This window comes from Ambystoma mexicanum, chromosome 7q (assembly GCF_040938575.1).
Source record: "Ambystoma mexicanum isolate Mex_15411 chromosome 7q, UKY_AmexF1_1, whole genome shotgun sequence".
Taxonomy (NCBI): domain Eukaryota; kingdom Metazoa; phylum Chordata; class Amphibia; order Caudata; family Ambystomatidae; genus Ambystoma; species Ambystoma mexicanum.
The window spans coordinates 427,917,359-427,944,891 of NC_090941.1; positions in this window are offsets into that span (position 1 = coordinate 427,917,359).

The following is a 27,533-nucleotide window of genomic DNA, read 5'->3' on the forward strand; positions in this document are numbered from 1 at the left end:
CCAGGCAGCATGCAGAAAATGTGTTCATCTTCCATCTTGGTGTCATCAGTGTGTGCCATTTGCCTGCACTTCATACGCAGTGAGGGTGCATGCATGGGAGGGTTTTAGTCATGTGGGACATGTGTCAATCAAGTACTGGTTCTCTTGCTTCTCAGCCCTCAATGTGTGCCATGGTGCTAATGCCTGTTTCCATTTCTTTGTTTACATGTCTTTGCAGGGGAAGACGCACCTGATACTGCTGGGGTTGTGGAGATGGCGCAGACCCAGGAGGTGTCCCAGGGCCGACCAACCACCAGTGAGGGACGTGGTGTGGTGGTGGGGGAGAACCCACAAGTGCTGCAGGTCGTGCTCTCAAGGGGTGTCTCTGGCTGCACCTCCCCCGAGCTGTACTCAGGTGTTGATTCGGATGAGACCTACGTGCCGTCGCAGGTGAGTGTTCCAGGGAGGGATTCTGTTCTGTCTCACCCACCTGCACCAGGGTCAGTACCCTCCATGGGGATGTCAGTGTTGGCAGCTACGCCTTCGGTGGTTACGGATGCAGGGTCACACTCCGCGACATCTGATCCTGTTCCTGGGCCAGCAGATCAGAGGGGGAATGCAGTCCTGCAGCCTCAGGCAGTGCCGGCACAGCAAGGCGCAGTTCGCCTTGCCCCAGACAGGTGTGGTGCCCGCCGACGTGGTGGCCGTACGCCACCCGGCAATACCGCATGGGAGCAATCCATTTACGGTATGGCTACCCAACAGGCTGCATCATCCGAGATGATGGCTCAGGCCATGGATAGGGTGGCCACTTCCATTGTCCCCCCAGAAAGGCTGATGGAGCGACTAGAGCAGGCAACCGACTCCATCTGCCAGTCACACAGGGAGGACATGTTGGGGTCCAACAGGGACAGGCGGGCGGCACTGGCGACTCTGCAGGAGGCCATCTCCATTGAGTCCCAGGGCCACAGCGAAGCCCTGAGGCAGGAGCTCCTACACCTCAGGACGACTCTTGTTGAGCTTGAGGCTTCAACACACCAAAGGACAGAACAGCAGCTGGAGCGTCTCACCCGTACGCTCTCAGCTGAGATGCAGGCAACGAGGGCGGAGGTCCGGGCATCCCGTGAGTTGTTGCATGGGGACCTCCGCACACTCATCCTCCAGAACCAGACCTACCACACCCGCATGCTTGCAGCCATGGAGGAGCAGACTAGGGCCTTGCGTGGGCTGCCTCCCATAGTGCAACCACCTCCAGATGCAGCTGCACAGGGTGATAATAGCGACAGCAGTGATACTCCCACAATAGGGTAGCCGTGTGGGCCATGAGCCCATGGAGGTGTTTTATCTTCCCAGGATCCACGCAGGTGGGTTCTGGTGTGCATCCTGTCCTCGGACCTCCTGGGTGGCCTCCCCAACCCCCCCGGGCCCATCAATGGCCATTTTTGATTGTTTCTTATTTTTATTTTTATTTTGATTTCTTTTATTCCCAATTTTTTTGGGACGATCTGTTGGCTTCGTTCTGTTGGCTTCGATCTGTTGGCTTCGATCTGTTGGCTTCCGTGGTTCCTGTGGGCATACGCTGCATTGTGGCTGGGCACATGCAGGCTTGTAATGTATTTGGTTCAGATGCTTGGGTTTGAGTCACACTCACCCCTCCTGCTTCCCGTTTCCATGGGCTTGCAAAGGGTGTGCCCAAGTGACAGTGAATTACAAAGTGACGTTGGACTCCCATGAGCTGTGTGGCCAGTCTGTAGTCAATACTGTGTATACATTCATAGTGCATATTGCTGTTGTGTTGTACACTGCATGTTGCATTGATGTGTAACTCTTCTTCTGTGTCTACCTCCCAATTTGCAGGTCCCTTCCTCAAGTCCACACAAGGACCTCTAGTCTGGAGATGGGGACCATGTTGGCAGCAGTGCACCTACAACTCTACATGGCGACAACACTGCACAGTTGGTAGTGGTGGGAGTGCAGGCATTTCCAGGTGGTGAGACTACTGATATGTAACATTTGTGATGTCATGTTAATGGTACTACGTGCTCAAGTATGTTGTTGGTCCGGCATTGCTGTGAGCATTTCAGGTGTTGCAGGTTTCTAATAGTGCCACTGTACATAGTGAGAGTGATGTCATGTTGTGGGGATTACTTTGTTTACCTGCAATTAGCATGACATGGCACGGTGTGTCGTGTGGCAGTGCTGGGGTTGGGTTGGCTGACATGGCACTGTCCTCTTGTTGCATTTTGCAAGTGGGTATTCATTTTAGCTGCTTCAATGTGTAACTTCACAAAACTGCATTGGTGGTGTCTGTGTGGGTAGGGATGCACACATTGTGACACTTCCAGGTGAACAATCTCAGGCTGACATGGTATTCCCGGTTCATTCTCCAGACATTCAGGATCAGTGTCAGGTTGAGTCATCATTGATTGTCAGATGGAATGTGCCAGGGCAGTGTGCACTCCACAGGGGTGTGATTTCTATGTGAAGTAATTAGCCACTAGCTGTGTACGGGCTGCCTCCCCCCGTGCCCTTTCCCCTCCCATGCGCAGCGGCTGTGCATGTGGTTGGGGATGTGGGGCCACCACCATGTCCACGGCCAGGCCCCGGCGTGTTGCAACGTTGTGCAGGACACATGCTGCCACTATGATCCTGCACACTACTGGGGGAGCGTATAACAGCTGCCCGCCAGAACGGTCAAGGGAGCGAAAGCGTGACTTTAGCACTCCGAATGTGCGCTCCACTATGCCCCTGGTTGTAATGTGGGCTGTGTTATATCTTACCTGGGGTGGCGTGGTGGGGTTCCGAATTGGCGTCATCATGTGGGGGCTGAGAGGGTAGGCACTGTCCCCTGTGGAGGTGGGGATTGGTATCATTGGTGAGGTTGTGACCTTGCTCAGTATCCAACATGCATGCATGTGCAGTGGCATACATACTCACCAAGCAGCCATGTATCGCCATGCCGCCCAGCTTCTAGGTCCCGGCTTAGGGTGGACATTCGGTAAATGAAGCTGTCGTGGGTGGAGCCGGGATAGTTGGCATATACTGAGGTGATGATTCCCTTGGCATTACATGCTACCTGCACGTTGATGGAATGCCAGTGCTTGCGGTTCCTATAGATGTGCTCAGATGCCCTGGGGGGACGTAGAGCCACATGGGTGCAGTCGATGGCACCTAGCACTTTGGGGAATCGTGCCACTGCGTAAAAATCCAGGGCGGCAGCATGCCTTTCTGCAGGTGTTCTGGGCAGGTATATGTGCCTGCGGACTGATGGGCGTGCAGTCATGATGTTCAAGACCTGGTGTAGGCAGCGTGACTGGGTGGCCTGTGACACCCCACCCACTATGGCACTTGTCCGCTGAAATGATCCAGTGGCTAAGAAGTGCAGTACATTGAGGACCTTCTCCAGGGGGCTGAGTGCTTGGGAGCACAGGGTGGGTGATGTGAGGTCATCCTCCCACTCAGTCACCAGGTCCAGTATGATGTGTGGTGGAAACCTGTACCTCCCATACACCTGGTCATCAGGCATCCCGAAAAGGCTGGTTCTGGGTGTGAATATTCTGGCCCTGACTATCCTCCTCCTCCTCCTTTGGTAGCCCACTGCCACTGCTGCTAGGAACGGTATGTTCATCCTGGCGTCTGAGCTTGTTATTGTTAAAGTCCGCAATTTTATGCTTTGCGCGTGTTCTAGGCGAGCGTGTGACCCGCGCACCCCTGGAATCCAGTTCCCAGTCCAATAGCGTGTGGAAATTCACACGCACCACGGGATACAGGTTCGCTGACGTACTTGCGTGTGTAAGTGGCCGCGCACCCATTAAATACACGTACAAATGCCAATCGCGTGTACTCTGACGTGCAGTATCTCCACGTGTGCCCCGTCATCACGTGCTGAGTGGGGAACACCCGTGCGGGTCACGTCACAGACGCGCTTACGCGCTGAGGGACTCTGGTCCAATAGAATCGCGTATGCGTGCTGACGCGCTTACGCGCTAAGGGCCTTTCCTCGGATTTCACGCTGACGTGCAGGATAGTCACGTGCCAAATCACTCCGTATCAAGCTGGCCACGCGAAAACACACGGAAGCCCACGCTCCTGCCCAGAAGGCCGAGTTACTGCCCCCCAGTGCCCCGAGCAGCCTCCCACGTGCCATCTGCTGCTGCCTGCCTGCCTGCCTGCTGCCACCGTGCCCTGCCATTTGGTGCCTGCACATCAGCCATCTGCAGGGGTCCAGTTGCTGTGTCCACCCCTGCTGGAACTGAAGACTCCCGACTGGGATTACATCGCTCCACAGCCCAGCCCCAGGACCCAGTTGCCCACCCACACCTGCCTCTGGGGTTGCCATGTCGGGCACTTCCACATCTGGCACCAGTGGCAACCCCAGGCCAGAGGGGCAGAGGGGCACCAGCTTCACTGTCACCGAAGTTGGTGTCCTGGTGGAGCATGTCCTGGGGCAGTATGATGCCCTCTTTGGATCGTCCCGCGCCAGCAAGGAAGGACGGCAGAGGATCTGGGCCGACTGTGTGGTTGCCATCAACGCGGAGGGGGTGGCAACCCGCGACGTCCTGAAGATCAAGAAGCGCTGGGAGGACTTGAGGTCCAGGACCCTTGTGAAGGCCTGGCGCCTCGTGGAGGGGGGCCGGGGCCGCATGAGTTCCATCCAGATGAGGGTCCTGGAACGCGTACGCCCAGCGCTCCACGCCCAGATCCTTGAGAGGGAGGCCCGTCTGGAGTAGAGCGGTAAGTGTCCATGCATTACTGTGTGAGACAGGGCATGTTGCGGTGTGCTGGTTCTATGATACTTGCCTGTATGTGTGCCATAGGCCATGTATGCATGTATGTGTGCAGGGACATCATGGTAATGCATGTGCGACCAGTGATGTGTGATGCACATGGTTGTTGCATGTGTTGAAATGCCGCATGGGGAGCCCTATTCAGATTTTGAACATGAGAGCATGCCAGTCTCTGTACCTGGACATGGGTGGGGGTGAGGGATGGGTGCTGATGCCAGGTACATATATGGTAGCCATGTCTGTGTGCCTGACCTGCGTGTCTGTGACTTGTGCATGCCATGGATGCATGACACATGTGTGTGACAATGCAGAGATTCAGTAAAGCAGCCAAATTACCCTTGTATCCGCTGTGTTTGGTGTGTTTGGGGCCAGATGGATGTGACTGAGGTGAAGTGTGTGCATGTGATGGGCATGAGCCATGATGCATGTGAGTTACATATCATTGAATGTTTCAAGAGTCCATTGGACATGCATGGAAATGTCCATGGCATGCACCATGCCTGTTACTGTGTGTGTTTTGCCTGGACTGACCCATGTGTTGTGGAGGGACATGATGGAAGTGTACTTTGACAGTGGTGCTCATCTGCTATTGCTTCCTGTCTAGGGGACCATTGTACAGTGCCCTGATGCTTGTGTTCTTTGTCTCCCTCTACGCAGCGGCTAGTGAAGAAGAGGGCGGAGACGGCGCTGTGGAGCAAGGCGGCGGGGATGCCCCCACGGCTGCAGCGGAAGGGGTGGGTGAGCCCCCACAGGGGCCTGCTACGGTGGGAGACGGTGAGGAGCCATCCAGGTTGGTGGTTTGCACAGAGGAGGAGGAGGCCGCCACTGGGGCACACATGGGGCCTGGTGGGGGCATCCCTGCTGGTGCAAGTGGTGCAGTCCAGGGCCAGGGGCAGGAGGCAGCACAGGTCACCGTGGAGGGGCCTGTGCATGTCGCTGTCCCTGACCCTGTGAGTGCACCACCATGCACCAGCAGGGATGCCCCGTCCCAGGCCTGTCCGCAGGTAGAGGGGATGTCCATGTCACCTGACTCCCCTCCACCTGCGGACGTGGGAACCCCTGGCCGTGCGGAGAAGGTCCTGATTGGGGTCGCGATGCGCACGGCTGTGATTCGTGATGCCGTGCGTGCTTCCCGGGAGGAGCACGCACGTCATCACGAAGTGCACCGTGCCGACGTGGCCCAATTGGGATCGGCCATGTTCGGGGGTTTCCTGCATGTGTTGGCCAATGTGGCGGCCCTCTCCTCCTCTGTGCAGGCTATCCACCAGTCGTTCTCCTTGCCGTCTTCCAGCCCAGATGCCACCAGGGCCCCCTGTGGACCTGCCCCGACCAATGCAGCCAGCTCGGTGGGGATCCCATCCCTGCCACAGTCGGGAGTCAGAGATCCAGCAGGGGTGGACACCAGAGCAACTGGACCCCAGCAGATGGAGGATGTGACGGCATCATCGGGCAGGGCACGTGCACGACAGCGTCAGTGGTTTCCATCAGCCTGGATGCCGTCGTGCTGGCACAGGCAGTTGCGTCGGAGGCAGCAGCAGGCTCAACGTGGGAGGCATCATGGCTCGGGGCCATCAACATCAGGGGTGCAGGCATCGGCCGGAGGGCAGGAGAACCCTGGAATGGGAGTGGTTTCCGTGTGGGAGAGGTTGTGCCAGCGGATAGGTGCGGAGCGGCAGCGGGCAGAGGAGGAACGGCTCACGATGGTCAGGGCGGAGGACTCCATGCGGAGGGCGCTGAGGCGGGCTGAGTGCCTCGAGGGTCTTCGCAGGGAGTTTGAGCTTGACACTGCGTTATCCCTGCGGGACCTCGGGGCCAGGGAACATGCCCGCCTCCAAGCCATTGACCAGGAGTTCGATGATGCCCTGGCCCATGACAACAACCAGTGAGCCGTCCGAATAGCCCGCTGCCTTTGTATATAGTTGTATAGTTAGGGTTAGGTTTCCTTTTGTTTTTTTGATTTTTTTTTGGTTGCGATTGGACAATGCACCACTTTTTTGTATATAGTTCACTTTTTAGTTAGTAGTCAGTTAGGTTTAATTTGGTAGGGCTCATGGACCCAGGATGATCTTCTTCATTGGCTTATTTTATTTTTTCAGATTATTTTCTTGGACATTCATCTTGTTTAGTTTGATTTGCTTTGTGTTTTTTCTTATTTCATTTCCATTCTACTTGCTGTTAAATACATATTATTTTTTTAATCTTCAATGTGTCGTATCATCTCATTGCTTTCAGGCATGTCATGTTGGGTGTTTTGTCATTCAATTGCAGCCATTGTGTGTGACAGACATGTGTTAAATTGCATTATTTAAATTGGGGGTGTAACATGTAATTGCCTTTGATATGTGGGTGGGTGTGATAGTTGGTTGGGCCTTTTGGCAGGGGAGGATGGGCATTACGGACATGATTGGGGAATGTTGGGACCCAGGTGCAAGGGGGCATGGATTGGACATGGGTGGGGGCCTGCTGGCAGGTGCCCCACAGTGCTGGGGGGTGGGGGTGGTGGTGGACATGAGTTGGACATGGGTGGGGGCCTGCTGGCAGGTGCCCCACAGTGCTGGGGGGTGGGGGTGGTGGGAGACATGAGTGGGGGCCTGGAGGAGGGTGCCCCTGGTGGGGGTGGTGGGTGACATGAGTGGGGGCCTGGTGGAGGCTGACCCTGGTGGCTGGGGGGTGGGGGTGGTGGTAGACATGAGTGGGGGCCTGGTGAAGGGTGACCCTGCACTGCTGGGGTGTGGGGGTGGTGGGTGACATGAGTGGGGGCCTGGTGGAGGGTGCCCCTGGTGGCTGGGGGGTGGGGGTGGTGGGTGACATGAGTGGGGGCCTGGTGGAGGGTGCCCCTGGTGGCTGGGGGGTGGGGGTGGTGGGAGACATGAGTTGGACATGGGTGGGGGCCTGCTGGCAGGTGCCCCACAGTTCTGGGGGGTGGGGGTGGTGGGAGACATGAGTGGGGGCCTGGTGGAGGGTGCCCCTGGTGGCTGGGGGGTGGGGGTGGTGGGAGACATGAGTGGGGGCCTGGTGGAGGGTGCCCCTGGTGGCTGGGGGGTGGGGGTGGTGGGTGACATGAGTGGGGGCCTGGTGGAGGGTGCCCCTGGTGGCTGGGGGGTGGGGGTGGTGGGAGACATGAGTTGGACATGGGTGGGGGCCTGCTGGCAGGTGCCCCACAGTGCTGGGGGGTGGGGGTGGTGGGAGACATGAGTGGGGGCCTGGTGGAGGGTGCCCCTGGTGGCTGGGGGGTGGGGGTGGTGGGAGACATGAGTGGGGGCCTGGTGGAGGGTGCCCCTGGTGGCTGGGGGGTGGGGGTGGTGGGTGACATGAGTGGGGGCCTGGTGGAGGGTGCCCCTGGTGGCTGGGGGGTGGGGGTGGTGGGAGACATGAGTTGGACATGGGTGGGGGCCTGCTGGCAGGTGCCCCACAGTGCTGGGGGGTGGGGGTGGTGGGAGACATGAGTGGGGGCCTGGTGGAGGGTGCCCCTGGTGGCTGGGGGGTGGGGGTGGTGGGTGACATGAGTGGGGGCCTGGTGGAGGGTGCCCCTGGGGGGTGGGGGTGGTGGGAGACATGGGTTGGACATGGGTGGGGGCCTGCTGGCAGGTGCCCCACAGTGCTGGGGGGTGGGGGTGGTGGGGGACATGAGTTGGACATGGGTGGGGGCCTGCTGGCAGGTGCCCCACAGTGCTGGGGGGTGGGGGTGCAAGGGGACATGAGTTGGTGTTCATTAGTTCAAGGAGACATGTGCCTTTGCTGGGGGGCATGCCCATGGTGTGTGGGCTGCCTGCGGGACATGACCAGGGATGCAGGGTAGTCCCCTGTGGTGTGGGCTGCCTGCAGGGGCCGTGGAGGGTGTACAGGGTACACCTGGGAGGACCCACACTGTCAAATCACATGTGGAACTTCCCGCGCACCCCTGATATACACGCGCCCAGGCTATTCGCGTGTGGAACTTCCCGCGCACCCCTGGAATACACGCGCCCAGGCTATTCGCGTGTGGAACTTCCCGCGCACCCCTGAAATACACGCGCCCAGGCTATTCGCGTGTGGAACTTCCCGCGCACCCCTGAAATCCACGCGCCCAGGCTATTCGCGTGTGGAACTTCCCGCGCACCCCTGAAATACACGCGCCCCCAGCCTATTCGCGTGTGGAACTTCCCCCGCACCCCTGAAATACACGCGCCTAGGCTATTCGCGTGTGGAACTTCCCGCGCACCCCTGAAATACACGCGCCCAGGCTATTGGCGTGTGGAACTTCCCGCGCACCCCTGAAATACACGCGCCCAGGCTATTCGCGTGTGGAACTTCCCGCGCACCCCTGAAATACACGTGCCCCCAGGCTATTCGCGTGTGGAACTTCCCCCGCACCCCTGAAATACACGCGCCTAGGCTATTCGCGTGTGGAACTTCCCGCGCACCCCTGAAATACACGCGCCCAGGCTATTCGCGTGTGGAACTTCCCGCGCACCCCTGAAATACACGCGCCCAGGCTATTCGCGTTTGGAACTTTCCGCGCACCCCTGAAATACACGCACCCAGGCTGTTCGCGTGTGGAACTTCCCGCGCACCCCTGAAATACACGCGCCCAGTCTGTTCGCGTGTGGAATTTCCCGCGCACCCCTGAAATACACGCGCCCAGGCTATTCGCGTGTGCAACTTCACGCGCACCCCTGGAATACACGCGCCCCCAGGCTATTCGCGTGTGGAACTTCCCGCGCACCCCTGGATCTTCCCGCGCACCCCTGTAATACACATAGCCCGCTCCCCCAGGCCCGATCGCGTGAGGAACTTCACGCGAACCCCTGTAATACACGTAGCCCGCTCCCCCAGGCCCGATCGCGTGAGGAACTTCACGCGAACCCCTGTAATACACGTAGCCCGCTCCCCCATCACGCGAACCCCTGTAATACACGTAGCCCGCTCCCCCAGGCCCGATCGCGTGAGGAACTTCACGCGAACCCCTGATATACACGTAGCCCGCTCCCCCAGGCCCGATTGCGTGTGAAACTTCACGCGAACCCCTGTGATGCACGTACCCTGCTGAAATCGCGTGTTAGACTTCCCGCGCACCCCGGTATACACGCACACGTATTTTTTGTCAGCGGGTGTCCGTGTTTGTGGGTACCCCTTTGCACGTAATTTTTCCTGGAGGGCCACAGTATGGGACATTCATCATGGCAGTATATAGGTGCGATTTGTTGGCGCACCTTTTGGCGCACATTTCTTACAGCCGCAGAGACGCTACCGCCTGCTTTCTTGTGGCGGTCGTGTTTGTGCCTGTGCGCTGGTTTGAGCGTGCGCTTTTTTCCCCTATTCTATTCCATGAATACGTGTTGTAGGCGAGCGTGTGGGCGTTCCGCGCACTTGTGCCCTGTACTTCCCCCGTGACGCCCACGTTTTGGCAAGTTGTTCCCCATTCCGAGTGTTACGCCCGTGTTCCGCCTACTTTTGTTGCGTGCGCCGCGCTATGTGCGAATTTCGCTGTGGCCTGTGCGATTTTCGCTGTGACCTGGCGCACGCTGTTAGATGGCCTGTGCGCCAACGTGCGCCGCGCACTTTTTTATCGCACATCCGCTGGTTTTCTCGCGCACGGCCTTCCATGAATCGACGTGCGCTGCTTTTCGTGCGATTTTCGCAATTGCACTGCGATTTTCGCTATTCCACTGCGAATCGCACGTTTTTGCCCACTTGCGCCGCGCTAATTATTCCATGAATCGGCCTCTTTGACTTTAAGGGCCCGCTTCATGGATTCTTTTTGCACCGTTAAAAGTGGCTTTGCACTGCCAACACAAACCCTGATTCCTGGAACTGGGCAAACTATGTTTGCAGTGCAAAGCCAGTGCAAGTAATTTTAACTGCAAAAATGACTTTGCACTGCAAAATACACTTTGCACAGTTCTGTGAATCAGGGTTTGTATCGGCAGTGCGAAGTCACTTCGAACTGTGCAAAAAATTCCACAAATTGGCACGCAATCACTCAGTGCATCATCTGGCGTTGGCGTGTAACACAAGGCTCTCGTGACCATGTTGAGGCATCAGATGGGCTTGGGCTGTTGTGCGCTGCCCTAAATTGCCTACTATCTATCAGGTCACTTTCAGCAAGTGCTGATGAATTGGGCCATTCCCCACTCCCTAATATATGCCCCTGGAATGGATCCTGTCCCCCCTGCTATTTAATCTCTGAATGTAGTACCTGCAGTGCCCTGGCCCTTTTATGTGTCATAGATGTGCATGCCCTGTACTGACATGGCATCCATCTCTTTATGTGCTACCTCCAGAAGATGATGTATTGGATGATTGCTGACTTTTTGAACCTTAACCATTAAAACTCCCTCTAAATGAAAGTCGTGTCTGCTCTCTCGTGCCATCTCTCCAGTGTCCATTGAAATCAGTGTTTCTTGTACGGGTGCTTGCCAGACCAAAGGTTTTAAGTTGTGAACTAGCTTTCAGGATATTGGTCCTTTGTCACCTCTTACCCTAATGGATCGCTCGATTACCCGATTTACACCCTTGTGACTAAGCCCCAGGATGGTTGGCAATTCAAGATGTCTGCCTCAGTAATCCGGTCCCCTAAGGTTGGCAAATTTGCCTGGCTGGCTCTGTCCACAAGCATATTTAGTAGCAGTATCTCTACTATATTCGGCAACAGATATGGTTATAATCCTATGTGATGCCTACCAGAAACACCTATAAAGAATTAAGCTCCTGCTGTAGCCGGCGTCATGGAAAAACAATCAGACTCTTCAGGTGGATTGGTGAATGTCTTTTATTAGCAGCCATTAAAGCCTGCAGGGATTGCACGAAAATATGTATATATTTTTAAAAATGAACGGTTGAAATGATCGGATTTCGGCTGTACCAAAATTACATACAGCCGAAGATGCTGAAAATGTCAACTATTCGGTTTTCATTATAGGGGACAAGAGAAGCGGGGGTTGCAAAGGTGTCCCCTGCACCCTTTTTTTGCTATAATGGAACCGGGGGGGGGGTGATAGCAGGGTCCCCTGCATCCAAAACAATGTTTTTGAACAACAACAAAAAAAGGACCCTGCAGTGCCGGTTCACATCCTCGGAAGTGAAAAGAACTCAAGCTGCAGGGACTGGGTGGCACATAGCAAAGTGTGCCGCCAAAGGGTCAGTAAGGGGGTGGGGGTTGGGTAAGCAGGGTCCACAAAGGCCTTTTAGTTGTGGGGTTCTTATTTCGAATACATTTAGAATTCAACATTTTCGTCTTTGAAATGTTCGTATTAGAATTAATTGCGTACATCCAAGCCAGCATACATGAGACAAACGGCATCCCAATGGCAGAACGAGACTCGGCACAGCAACCTCCCTCCATCTGCTCACAGTGCTTTTATACAGATGAGTACCCATGAAATTCAATGAAAGGGGTGGTTCAGGCGTTGCATGAGATCGACAAGCAACTGTGTTTGGGGAGGCACAATCTTGATGTTAGCAGAACACATTTTAAGATGCATTAAATTCCTGCTATTCATGCTACTTCCACGATTTTTACATGGCTATGGCGGAGATGGCTATGGGGAACTATTGCTATGCCCGCCTGCTAAAGCCACCTTGCCTAGTGAGGAGAGTCTCTAAAATACACTTCAACATGCCATATGGCAAAAGCATCAGAAGCAAAGATGATAGAAGTGGGAATCATTATGCGGTGGAAGACTAAGCCCCTCTGTGGTCAAGACATGCGCACTATAACATAGGACAAACACTGTTATGGCAATAAGGACTGCTAAACATGGCAGTTAACAAGGACAAATACTAGTATAGCAACAGGGGTATCTAGGGAGTTTGGAAAAATGTAACTCTCAATTCCCCCATACCGGGGAGTGTTTCCTACGATGAACCACATAAACAAATGTATGGCCATATGTGCTGTGTTGAGATGTATGACCATTGGTTTGGTTGTCCCATTGCAGAACTGACCCTCACCATATATAAAGGAGTGCTTGTCAATGTATGACTTACTTGATTATATTAATGGCACCTGCCCACCTTCTAGGGTCCATTGTGGACATTTTGCTGCATTTTGCTGTAGCATTCTTTTGGGGGGTGAGGAGTTATTGTATTTTCTTTAATTTCTGTCAGTATTTAGGAGTTGGAGACAGGGTGAAATGAGATGTGAGGGACCTGCCCCCATGAAAATTCCATAAATATGCAGGTTAACAGCCAGCATTGAGTTGGCCATCCATGAGTTGTACCAGATCTAACTGTGTAAAGTGCATTTTTGGCGTACAAAGTCCATGCAAAGTAATTTTTGCAGTTCAAAATAACTTTGCACTGCAAATATTCCATGACTCTGGCCCAAAAATGTGTCTGTACATGACATTGGCAACAAGTCGGAATCGACGCACACTTCCCTGTAACACTGACACAAAACTCTCTAATGACTATCAGTGCAAAATGGCACAACCCCGCCGCCATTTCTGCCACACCCAGGTAAACTAGCTATTCCTTGGAGCCAATTTCATAGCTGTGAGAAACTTCATAGTTTGGTATGGAATTTAAACCATCCAGAAAGACTGCCAGATGGCACACCACCAACCCCTGCTGAAGATTAAGATGGATATCAGTATACGCTCAAGCCATTAATGTGATAGAAAAGTGATTTGGGAACACAAAAGCATGACGCGCTGCACACAGGCAGTTTTTCCCGAGTGCAGAGGGCAAGATTGGCAATGCATAAACTCCTTCCGCCCCAGTGTCCGCATGAAAACGATTCATTTATCATTTTTTAGATATTCTCCGATTACATCTCTTAATAAGCAGATTATCATCATGGACAACCTTGATGAAATGTCCACTTCTCTTTCTGAGGCGATGGGCTCAATCACAGACAATTTGGCACCACTGAAAAATAAATCAATAACTGCAGAGATACATAATGCATGGTTCAGTAAAGAACTTCAAAGCTGCTAAGATCTATAAAACAGCTATTTATTTAGCCAAGAAAGAGTTCTTTGACACCAGGATTACAGAGGCTAAATCGGACAGCCGTGAATTATTCAAAATCCTAAAAGAACAGGCACAAACCCCTAGATCTGCTCAAGTGACCTTTATTAAGGATGAGGCATGGTGTACGGAGATTCTATCCGCCTTATCTAATAAACTTGATAAAATTAGAGAGGGGGTTGAGTTGAAGAAACTCGACCTACCGACTCAGGTTTTAGAGAATAGCCCTCTGCCCTCCACCAAAAAATTGGAGGTTCAAGCCATCTTCAGCTTTCAGCCCATCTCAGAGCAAGAATTGGCCAAGGTCATCTCCAATGTAAAATGTACAAGCTGCAAAGGAGATCCTTGCTCCTCTCTTATAATCAAAGAGTGCTCCCCTGTCCTCATTCCAGCCTTGACCAAGTTTGTTAATGCCTCTTATTTAGCGAATTAAGTTCCTGGCAACAGAAAAAAGGCGTGGAAACTAATCTCTGTCCCCTCGCTGCTTCTAATTATAGGCCCATTACTAACACTCCTTTTCTGTTGAAAATCTTGGAGAGAGTTGCCCATTATCAGATTGCCATCTTTTTGGAGCAAAACCAGATTTATCATAAATACATTTTATCATAAATATCAATCAGGTTTTTGCCTGAATCATGGTACAGAGACGGCCTTGCTGGCCCTTAAATCTCATCTCCTGCAGAGGATGGATGGTGGTTACATCTCACTCCATTTGATTTTAGATTATTTGGCTGCCTTTGACCTGGTGGACCATACCATACTTTCCACCAGGCTAAAGAGGAATGCCAACTTCTCTGATGAAGCGACAAACTGGGTCATCTCCTTTTTGAAGAATAGACAAAATAGTGTGGCAAGCGACATTGCCGAAGCAAAACCGACAGTACTTACGTATGGGGTCCCTCAAGGAGCCTGCGTGTCAACTTGCTTCTATAATATATTCATGATCCCCCTTCTTCCAGATGCTGGAGAAAGAGGGATCATATTCGCAAATTATGCGGATGACACCCAATGTGTCATCCCCATATCTGGATCCCATGTGGAAGATGAACAAAGAATTGATGAAATCTACAAAATAATTCAGGATTGGATGGTGCTGAATGGATTAGCCATTAATAGCTCTAAAACAGAGCTTCTATTTATTGGCTCAGAGTCCAAATTAGAGAAGTTGGACTTACCTATAAGTCGTTTCTCATAGATAGCTGCCATATTGAAGTTATGAGCAAGGTGAAAACCCTTGGCATTTATCTTGAAAAATCTGAATATGAATAGTGAATAGTCTCGTTTCATTAGCCTCATACTTCCTCAAGTTGTTTCGCTGCCTTAGACCTTTTATCTCAGAATGAAACTCCGAAACCCTGGCAAGGGCCATAATTGGATCTAAGATCGACTACTGTTGTAGTCTCCTTGTGGGGTTGCCATTATCGGAGGTTCAACGGCTAGAGGTCATACAGAATGGCGCAGTCAGGGGAGTGAAAGGTCTATCTAGAAGAGACCATGTGTCTGAAGCACGGCGTAGTTTACAATGCTTACCTGTACAGGCCTGGGTTGTATTTAGGCTTCTCCTCATCACGCACAAATGTATACATGGAGTCATGCCACTCTATCTGAAAGAATTAGTCATGGTAAAAAAACATTAGATCCCTTAGATAGGACGAATCTAACACCTTGGCTATGCCACGCTTGAAAACAAAAAAAATCCAGGGACTCAGCATTTATCTCGGCAGCCCCCCTTAAGTGGAACTCGCTAGCAGCTACACTGAGGACCACCGCTTCCACAGAAATATTTAAGAAGGGGCTGAAAACCTTACGTTTCGCATTAAAATACTTCTGCCTCACGCCTGATCCTGTTTGGTTCCTGCTCCGGAACCTTTCTCAGATTTAGTTCTGTTTTTTTCTGTCTTTGTTCTGTTTATTTGTTTCACGTTTCACAGCGACCTTAAGCCTTAGGGTACCTGGTTGCCCTATACAAATGTTAAACATAAACATGAAGTAATCATAGGAAACCTTTGCCACAACATTTAAAATTTGTATTTACTGAAAGCTCCTTCGCAACACAACACTTGCATTGGTGTGTTTACAACAGGGCCTTTTCAGCTCCTGCATTTGTGGATCACTAATCCAGTGCTTTGCTGGGTGCATGGTGTCATCAGAACATAGCTATTTATGTATGTATTCGATATTTATAAAGCGCCTAGACAGAAAATGGTGTTTCAAGGCACCATTAGACCATAAAGGAGGTGGGGGACAGGGAGGAAAACATTAATGACAGTCCTACTAGGCCTTGCTGTTAACCATATTGCAACTAGAAGCTGCTGTCTGTCTGACATCAGTGAGATAATAAGTCCGTATCTCCTGACCCTTATTCACATATCCTGATTCCTTCTCTTAAATATCTCAGTGAAGCAACTGTACATGCACGTGGTTGGGCAAGCAATAAAGCTCGAAATAGAGATGTATCCAAAGCGACCTTAATTGTAAATTCCACTCAGCCTCACAGAGCCTCACCAGTCTGGAACCCAGGGTTTTTAGGTCCTTTAATCACTGCTTACTCAGTTGAAGTTCTGTCCCATTCAGCCGCAGCACATCTAAGAATGCTGGCAAAACATGTAGGCACAAAGCTGAGAAATAGATGTTGTGGCTGCCAATGCTCTATTGGTGTAATCAAAATGTAACCAGGTTCATGCTCAGCCACTCGATTTCCAAGCACTGTCTGTCCTTCACTGAAGACCTGGTAAAAAACATTGGCAAAGCAAGCAGTTTTGCCTTATGTACAAGTATTGGGCATTTGCCAAGCACTGCTGTTAGATGCCCAGATACTCGCACCATAAGTGACTTTGCTGACTCAGAAGGCCAAACTGTTGGCATTGTCAATGCTTGTTCTTTTTCATATCAATTAGGATAAAATCAATAGAAGAAGATATTGTGTGAGTACATGTACTCTATTGGTGAAAGTAAGATGCAAGCACTTAAACGTGGGACTTCAAAAATAAGTTATTGATGGTAGAATAAACATCTGCTAAAAATCCTTATAATAAAAGCTTTTATATTGTGGGAAAGGGGATTCAGGTATAAGAGAACCTGAGGCTGAATGGGCCAGTTTCTGTATATGGGGAGCCCTCGCAGCCCTACTTTTTGACACTAATCAGGTTTTGGCTAATGGGTGGGCTGATGCATTCTGCTCACAGGTGTGGGCAACAAGAGGCCTGGAGTGTAGGAAATTGCATTATCCTGGATCATGTATTTTGGTTGGACTTGGATTGAGCCCACTAGCACAGGAACCAAGATTGAAACCAGCTGCAGTCGTTCAACCCCTCCGGTTTGGTGGTGCTCAGGCACCTCAAAGAGGAAGGGAACTTTTATTTTTATATGGGGGCACATGGAATACCCTATAAGGTCAGGACTCTGCATTTGACACCCTTCTAGGAAGGTCTTGGAATGAGGGAGCCTTATGAGCTCAAGCAATGACAAAAACACACACCACCTCTTTGTACACATATTTGAGCAATGTCTCACATGCGCTTTGACCACCTCTGAAGGTTTCACATCGTATACATCAAAAAAAGACCCTGCCTGGCAAGCCTCAGCCGCATCTCCCAGCAACCATCAATCCCAGACTCCCATGACCTTGTGTGGAGATTGGTGCAATAAACTCACTCTTTCATGGATCACCTCCTTCTTGTCCACATCACTTGGACTCGCCATTTGCACCACATCATCAGGCAGCGATGAACACTTTCCACCACCCCATTGCTTTGGGAAGGAACAGCCTGCCCTCCTGTTTTTAACCTTGGCCAAGATACCTTTCTACCTGCTTAGTCAGAAATGGTGGACTGTTGTCACACAGTGCACTGGCTGGCTGGGTTGGGCTGTCACCGAAAGCACACAGAACTTTCAATCCAACTGCCCGCTGCACTGCCTGCTCCGCTATACAGGAGTGAGGGCTTTTTAACTTAATGCTTCTGCAGGACCGGTGTCACACCCAATAGACACTGTGCCAGGCGAGGGGATGCTATCAGTCCTACCCCAATAGTTTGATCCTAACAGTACATGCTGTTAATGCCCTCTGGTATTCACCAAGCCATGCTTGGAGCACGGAGGGCCTGATTTAAACAAATGTTGTAACATTGGGTATCTGTCTTGAGCCACCTCTCCACTATATTCCCATTACACTTTATGACTCAGAAAAGACTCAATCATGTTTGCGTTTGCAATATGCACAGCGATGTAATGGATCTGGTTGACATACAAACAATAGCAACAGAATGTATCATGGGTACTGAACACCAGAGTAAAATATTTGTTTTTTTTTTTAACAAATGCTCATGATCATCACTCATTACAAAATAATTGGCAGATCATTTTACTCTGGTTTGTGTCTGCAGCAAAGTCCCTGTCAAGAGGGTTTTAACGTTTGTGAGATTTGTAGACAAGGAATGGTGGGTGGACACCCAATCCTTTTGGTACCAGCTATGCTCAGGCCATGAAAGCCTTTTGACTTGAAATGGTAATATTTTTATGTGAACTGAGCCTTCTGAAGTGAGACGCCAAATTCAAGGATTTTTATACACTGAACTGCTTTTATTTTTCTTAATTTTCTTGTTTTCTTTTCTTCTTTACTCTTGTTTTATACAGTGATGCTATATGTAATTTAATATGTACTGCAATTTTAATTTTGTGAAAAGTCATGTTCTTTGACTAAAACACAAGAAATAAAAAATGAAAAAGTCCCCAAGGTGTCAGCAGCCCCCCCGCCCCGATTTTATGTGTCTCCTATGCCCCTGAATACCATTCCCAGACTCCGACTGGGATAAGTAAGGGATAGAGGAAGTACCCCGTAAACCATTCCAGGTCAAACCGCAGGTTACCATTCAAATGGGCCACATGGCAATAGTTTGTTGGTTGGCACAGTCTCCTTATGCATTCTTTGGTCTCTGTTGGGCTTCGTTTTCAAATCCTTTGCAGGAAGAGTTGCAGTACTATCTCAAATGTGGTTGTGTTTCCTTTCCCCTGAACAAAATGAGAAACAGTCCAGTCAATTACAATGAACAAACCATGTTAATGGGTGGAGTATGATATACTTTTTAATAACCAGTTGGCCAAAAGGCATTAAAACCTCTGAGGCCTTTCAGCCCAAGGGTGGCCTCAGCAAGCTAGGTTGGACTTCAAGTCGGAGACTAATGTAGTTGGTCAAGTTCTAAGTAGAAGGGCATCAGACATGGATAGGGAGAGTCACAAAGCTATTTTCAACCAAGCAATTGGAACATTCAGAAATTCAAGACATTTTCATGAAGGAAAATGCCATTCCAGTCAAACGGAAGGACTGGACCAGACCGTGACAGCAAAGACATAATTCAAGTTAGTTCTGACATACCGGTCTTGTAGGGCATGATTAAGAGGGTGGCTGCCAGTCTGGTCCAGCCTGATGGTAGTCGCAAAGCAAACCTGCAAAAATTGAGGCTGTATTTTGACCTCCACAGCCTCTGACCCAAGAGGTGGTTCGTGAAAAAAATTCTCTTGCTGTAGATTTTGGAACTAGTTCGGCACACAACTAGCAATACATGAGGAGTGCTTCTCAGCAAATTAAGTTCAATCATGAATCCAAACATCCCACAGAAGTCGCCACTCAGTTTGAACCCTTGGAATACATGCACGTGTCATTTGGAATGACGTTCATTCCTTGACAGTTTTTTTTTCAATGGGTTTTTTCAGGCTGTACTCTGCTCATGTCACTGTTGACAACTGTTGATGACTACATGATAGAAGTTATTTATAACTCACCTGTACACAAGTGTTTGTAGGTGTGACAAGATACGAAAGGGAGACAGAGGGAGGAGAAAACGATCTTACTAGGCCTTGTGTCATTTAAATGGTGCAAGTGCAGCAAAACAAAGTCCAGGGAGGGAGGGAGAGGGGCAGTGCAAGGAAGAGAGGGTGGGGGGGGGAATTGCAATTAGAGCAGCATAACTCTAAGTAAGTGCTTCGAGGGCGGCGCAGCTCTAGGTAAGTGCACATAGGCAGGAGACTGTGGGTTCCAGTTACAGCTCCTAAGTGTGTGGTAGGCCTGGATGCAGTGCAGGAGCCTGCTACCCTGTGAGACTGCGAGTGTAGCCAGGCACCAGTCAGTGCAGCAGACAGGTAGGTCAGCAAGGGAGGGAGAGAGAAAAAGCAGACGTGAAAAGGAAGTCTTGAGCAGCTTCTGGAACTTCCGGTGGTCTGTCTCAAGTTTGAGAGGGGAAGGGAGTCTGTTCAAGAGGGAGGCACCTTCTGAGGAGAGAGATCTCCCCACACTCTGTCTGGAGAAGCGTCTGACCCTCAGAGAGTTGGAGGTGGCTGAGCGAAGGGCTTGATAAGGATGGTGTTTAGGAAGAGAGAGTTGGATGTAGCGCGGCCCCTGCCATAGAAAGCCTTGTGGACGATAGAGGGTCTTGAACTTGATCTTTGCAGCCACTGCGAGCCACTGGGAGCCAGAAGAGAGATTTCAGGGATGGAGAGATACGATCACTGGGCTTGAGGCCAAGGACAAGTCTTGCAGTCATCTTCTTGATTAGTTGCAGAGGGTGGAGAGTAGAGGAAGGCAGATTGAGAAAGAGGCTGTTGCAGTAGTCCAGTGTAGAGAGAACCAGGGCTCTGGAGATGGTGAGCTTCTGGGGGGCAGTGAGTAAGACTACCTCTGAGGAGGAGCAGCTGTTAGTGGGCCTTCTTGGTAAGGTCAGTGATGTGAGGAGAGAAGGGGAGATTGGAGTCAAAGCCAAGGTTTTTTGCTTCACAAGAATGTCAAGGAAGAGGACCCAAGGAGGGCGGCCAGAGTGAGATAGGGAAAGCGGGAGCAGAGGTGTCATTGAGAAAGATCTCAGTATCACTAGCATTAAGGCAGAGATCGTTGGAAGAGCACCACTCCTCAATCATGGATAGAAAGCCAGGAATGAGCGAGAGGAGTGGAGGCTTGAAGGAGCCTGAAAGAGAGGTGAGTGTTATCTGCATAACCCTGAAAGAGGTGAAGGTAGAAATAAGGTGGGCCACAGGGGCCAAGTAGACCTCAAAAAGCCAGGATGAGAAGTAAGAGTCCTGAGGAACACCACAAGTGGAGAGAGAGGTGGTGGAGTGAAAGGACCCAAGATGGACCTGGAAGGGTCGGTCTGGAAGGAAGGAGGTCAACCACGTTAGGAACTTATCCGTGATACCCAAGTTCTCACAGGGCTGATTGATCAGTATGTCATGATTGACCATGTCAAAAGCAGACGAAAGATCAAGGAGGATGAGGACACAAGGAAGGCTAGAATCGAGATTAGTGAGCAGATCTTCACAGGGGTTCAGGAGAGCAATTTGTGTGCCTCTGGCTGCTCTGAAGCCAGATTGGTGGTCACAGAGAAAACCAACAGATTCAGTGTGGAGAGTAAGCTGGGAGATGGCCAGCTTTTCCAGGAGTTTTCCAGGAGTTTTCCCAGGAAAGGAGTGATGTAGAGTGATGTAGGTTGGTTGTCGTTTGACAGACGAGTAGGATTAGCAGAAGACTTTTTCCGAGGGGATGCACAAGGGAGTGTTTGAAGGGAGTGGGGAAAGTTCCAGTGGTAAAAAAGTGATAGGCTGGAGAACGGCTGTCAAATTGGTCCTTGATGGTTCTGGGGGAGCAGGGGAGCACTAGAAGACCCTTTTATAGATCAGACCTGTCTAGAAACATCAGGTTTCACGTGTGATATCATTAGTCATCAATGACATTTGTGATGTCATCTTTGTCCTGGGTGTTAGTCTTAGCATTGCACAGTGGCGGTGCGAGTTTTGGTTGCTTAGCTTACCATAACTGGCGAATTTCAGGCCTTTTTCGGTTTTACTTGGAACCATAACGTCTGTTTAACTAAGTTTTTTCATTGAATTTCATAGGTTATTAGTGCAACTTAACCATAACATCCCTTTAACAAAGTTTTGTCATTGAATTTCGTAGGTTTTTACCAGTGCATGCTATTTTCCTACAATTTACTAATAATATACTTACTCAATATAGCAATATTTGTGTCCAATTTCCAAAGTTTCACCTTAAAACTCTGCCATTTCCCAATTTTTAACACTTCTATACACTTCTTGCAACTTTTTCAAATAGTTTCACATCTGTAGACGCCTATGAACATCTGACTTCATAGCGGACCTTCCAGACAGTGCCACATGAGCATACGTGTCTGAGAAGCCGTCCGCACTTCACGATGAGATCTCTGCTTGGCGGACAGTTCGGAACTGCATTTTCTACTGATCTAGGAAATTCCAACTTCAAAATTTCCCTTGCACAGCTCCAACACCTATTTCTAATCGTTATCTATTAAAAATCTAGTACACAGTACACACTTTTAGCAAAACTGCTATTTATCTTAAAATGGCATCAGCTAATGCCATCCCTCCTCCCAAGATGTTAAAACAAAGAAATTGATATGAGGCCGGGAAGCCCAAAGGAAACACACCAACACAGGTAGGAAAGAACGTATGCATTTTGATCCGTTCCGCTGATACAGTTGTTCATTTACACATAGGTCAGGGATAGGACAAGGTCTCAGTTCGCGACCCCAACAAGTGGCCTGCAGGCATATTACTTATTCATGTGTGCGGAGGTCACAACGGCCAGAATCTCACTCGAAATGTCATTCGGCCTCCATTTTGGTGTTCAGGGTGACTTCCACATTACAAGAGAACCTAAAATGGTGGCTAAATCCAAGATGGCGATTTACACAGTATATTAAGGTCAAGACGTTGTCGCGGAATCTATTTACACAATGTTTTTAGACAACTTGGTGTAGGCCAACACACATTCAAACAATGCAATAGGAGGTATAATATTATTTCGATTCCGACAAGAGCCACCACCACTGCTGTAATCAAGGAGTATGAGAAACGGTGCCCCCTAACTTAGAAATAATACACACGCAACATTTTCCCTTGTCCACCTACCCCTCCATACGAGTGTTTGGTTGCTCTTCCCTCATTTCCCTCCTCACCTTTCGTTCTCAGCTCTCCTGCCAAAATAAAAAATACATCCAAAAACAACAAATGACATATTCCTTTAGGAACCACTTTTCACAGTTAAAAAATAGAACTAAAAAAAAAAATATATAGACCATCTACTTTCTCAGTAAAGTACAGACTAATTAAGATTTTCCAACATTTCCATTTACATTTTGTGTTATGCTAATGATAATATTGTGGCGTTCATATTCTGTTCCAGGGATTGGAACGGTGGATACCGGCCCAGCAGTCCAAGTTATCAGCCCAAGCGAAGCAAGGGTGGATAACAAGGTCTCTGGACCATTATTCCCCATTCCAGCCCCTGAAATGGGGGATGAAGGCCATTAGCACCCTAGGTCCCCAAAGCGGGAACACGGGGTGCAAAAAAATAGGATTTTTCTTCCAACACTGGGACGGTGTAGGAAGGAAAATCCTTTTCCAGGATGGCCTCCATGGAAAGGGAAGGTGAGGGTTCCATACAGGGCCCCTTTTCACTTTCCATAGCAGTCTGCAGAAGGCAAAAAGAAAACCCTATGACCATATTACCACAAGCAAATTTATTTCCCTTTCAAATCTATCCTAGTTTCGAATAACTTTACCACAAAGTCAGTCCCAGCTGGACATGACCACTTTAATCTTATGTTTTGTCCCTTGTGGTCATGGCCAGTAGCCAGATTGTCCAGATAATGACCTTATTCCATGACCCGGACAATCTGGCTACTGCCCATGGCCACAGGCTACCCCTCCGTCACTAAAGGTATACCACTATTTTTTGTAGCTACATTATGACTCTTGTCAAATAATAAAACACTGCAAAACCATGCTTGTAGGTCCTTGCCAATGCTCCTTACGCAAGTTTGCTGGAAATCCACCCATGTTTTATTTTTTCAAAAGTGTCAAATGTATGCACATACAATCGTCATATAACCTAGCCCCCACTTGACAAAATCCATTCAGACTTTACGAAAACATCTAAATTTAGATCTATAATCTTTTTGAAAAACTTTGTGTAAATTTGTCAAATGGCACCACATTTATGAGCCTTTACAATAGATTGGGACCCCCACTCTAATTTTGCTCCCTCTCAACAGAATCCCAGCAAACTTCGCAAAAACATGTATATCTTGATCTATTATCAGTTTGTCAAATGACGTGTAGATTCATCAAATGGCAACTCATTTATAAGCCTTTGCATTATTTTGGGACCCCCCTCTAATTTTGCCCCCTCATGACCGAATCTCACTATACTTTGCATACTTACTCAGAATCAGCCGATGAATATACATGCAAAATTTCATGCAGCTCCATTAAGTGGCACAAAAGTTATAAGCCATCCAAGAACTGCATTTCACAAACCCTGTAATGCTAAGGTGTTGCGAACTTTCACAGGACTGTTCACGAACATCCGAACTGTTTGCGGATTTTCGCAGCAAAAAACAACCCTTTTTTTTTTTTGCTTCTTGCAGACATATCCCATCCCATCCTCATCACCCCTCACCTCCTTATAGATTATTTGATATGTTTGACAAGTAGAATGCTGTGTTTTTTCCTATTTTTTTACTGCGCTGACCGCAGACATCGGCTGCTGTCCGCAAATCCAAGATAGCGGGCGTTTCCAGAAATCGGACTCACTTCATGCTCCTCACCATCCAATCAGCGAATACGTCGCATGTCTGCATGACGCAAGCCGATTAGCCAATCAGGACACTGTCTGCGGAGCGAACAGGGAAGTGTCCGTGGACCGGAACATAGATATCACTAATTTTTTGTGACCTACATTTTGGTCATTTTTAAAAAAAAACTATTGGATGGATTTTCATTAAATTTACAAAAGCACACTTTCAGGACCAAACCGCTGCTCATGCCGCAAATTTGGTGACAATCCATCCAGCGGTTTTGGCTGTATGCGTGAGCAAAGTTTTTTCCCCATTCAGTCTATGGGAAAAAAGAAATTTTAGGAACCCCTCCATAACTTTGGACCACCTGGACCAAAACCTCACCAAACTTTGAAAAAAATTAAGAGTGGGCCATATACTTTTTTGCAAAGTTTGGTGATGATTCGTCCAGGGAGAGCAAAGTTATAAGCCGACGAAAAACTGCTCTTCCTATGGGATTAGCAACTTAACCATAACTACACGGCCACTACCATGGCCGTGTAATATATATCTCAACTGCAGAGACATTTTAAAAACAACCTTGATGTAGATCAGGTTTTAGCAAATGGAGCAATGGGAACAGTTGTTTAGAATTCAATCCAAATTAAAATAATATCCAATTTGTCCTCATCAGGTTTAACAAACGTAAAGAAACTAAAATAATTTGAGAACTAAAGTACATATACTTCTTTTGAACTGCATGCACCCAGAGAACAATTCTGTCTGCCTCTTGCATGAGCTGTAAAACATCACAAGGTCTAACCCCCAAACATGCCCTTATAGGGATTGACAATAAAGTCTTCAAAGAAGATTTGAATTGTGTTACATTACGTGTTTGCACATGTATAGGTCTACTTTTACTGAATTTCAATGCAAAGTCAAAGCAGACATCCCTTGCATTCTTGTATATACCAGACTCCATGCCTGGTACACTCCACCATTAGATATGTACTGTGGTGTGCTGGTGTAAGAAGTTGGACCAATGGGTGGCATGTTTACACAATCTTTTTTGTAATACTAATGAAAAAAGGCCTATCTTCTCCTATCTCTAAAGGGTTTAGCCTACCTAACTAAAGAAGAACTTGGGTGCTCGTGTCAAACTCAAAATGTCCATCTTCTGTCCAAACAAACCTACTCTAGCCCTTCCAATAACAAAAGACATTAACATAAATGGCTATACATGAGAATTACTCCATTCTCATGAGGCAATGTGATCAGCCCTTTGCCACATTTCTATTACTCTCTAATAATAGTTCAATTTCTTCACTTTTAGATAATACCACAAGAATGACTCCTTTCTCCTGGTCTCACAGTTCAACAACTGTCATCTTTTCCAAGTCGACTTGGTCAGCCTCCAATCAGCTGTTTAGCAACTGTGTGCCTTCGTTTCTCGATCAACCATTCCGATGAAATAACCAGGAGAATGACACCCATCTCCTGGTATCATTGAATCAACCCTTGGTTAACTTTGGATACTTTCCTACACTTTTCAACCTTTGTACTTTTTTCCCAGCTTTTCTTAGACTGTAGGTGAAAGTCAAACACTTCTGTTGTTTCCAGTACACAGTTATTACTCTTCTTTCATTTCCCTCCTCTTGTCAATGAAAACAAGGTGAACTGTTCCCATAGTGTCCTTGCTCTCTTCTAACGCTCTGACAAAGGAGATTATTTGTGTGCCCCTCTCCAGTCTGAATGTCTCTTTTGATGATAGTGTTGAGGGAGAGCACTCCTTGTATGTCCTTATCTTTCAGCCTCTTTGACCCAACTGAGATTTAGAAGATCACTATTGATGTACACTTCATACTTGATACTTCTGTAGAGGGAAATTGCTCCCAATGCTTTTTCTTTTCAGTACTCTTGATGCAATTACTGAGATTAGTCCTGAGGCTTTCTTTCGCTGCAATACTCTTGATGCAATTATTAGAATGAGGGAGATTACTCCTGATATCTTCTTCCCACTTCATACTTCTGGCACAAGTTCTGAGATGAGAGATTACTCCCAATGCCTTATTTGCCTGCTGTACTCGTTAGATCATTACTGAGACGAGGGACATTACTCTCAATGACTTCTTTATATTTAATACTTTTACTACAGTGGGGGAGATTACTCTTACTGTGAATGTCTTCTTTAACTTCATCACCCTTCCCCAGTGCCAAACCAGGTCTCCTGTGACTCATGTTAACTATTCTCCATTTGAACCACGACACTGGTTCTTCCTGGGATGTTGGGTCGATGGTTCCCAAGGAACGTTCTCTCTGCTTTTCTTTCTGCTCCCCACTGCTGTGCTTTGGCTCTGCGGGGTCCCCAACCAGACGATGTTGGTGCAGTTAATGGGCCGCTCGGTCCACCTCCATGAGGTCACGCAACCATCGGTCGGATTCCAGCTTCCAATCAGGCCTGTTCTGGATTGGTCTGAAAAGGATTTCTGCAATCCGCTGTTTGGTTTGAACTTCCCAGGTCTACCAGGCTTCACATCTTTGCTTCTTACTTGGTCCATTCTGTGTTTGTATTTCCTTCTGCTGGCCCTTCCCAGTAGAGTTTCACAGCCCTTTCTTTGTGCCCATTGGGTCTCCCTGAGGCCAACTCTTCCCAGTACATTCTGTACTTGAAAAATAATTAGTTTCTATAACTCCATCAATCCTCTTCTTCAGAGTACTCCTGGAAGATGACTTGAGAGCAGACTGTATATCTATTTTACTCTTCCTGATCTTGTTGGTATCAATATTTACAGGAAGAGAGAAAGGTGTATTACAATAGTATGCAGTAGTGCTTTCAAAATGTTTCTCTGCAGAGAATATAGGTTTCATGGACTCCAGGACAAGCGGATTAGGAGTTCCATCGTGGAACGTAGTCCTTGAACCCATGAGGGAATTATCTCTCTCTCTGAGGTCCTGCTTTCTGACACCCCAAGGAGGAATGCTGCATAGCGGGCTGACCTCCCTAGCCTCATACGGAAGGGATTCCCCATGGGGAGAAGTGACATGATCCCATGAATCATCACAGTACCCTGTACCTGGAAAAAAGGAAACCTTCACAAAGATCCTAGTACAAAATGAAACCCGATTACACCTCCCCATAAACCCCTTTAAAAAAAATAAATAAAAAAAAGACAGTCCTCATACCTATATCCTTCCAGACACCAGATACAAACATGTATGGTGCTCCACTGCTCTT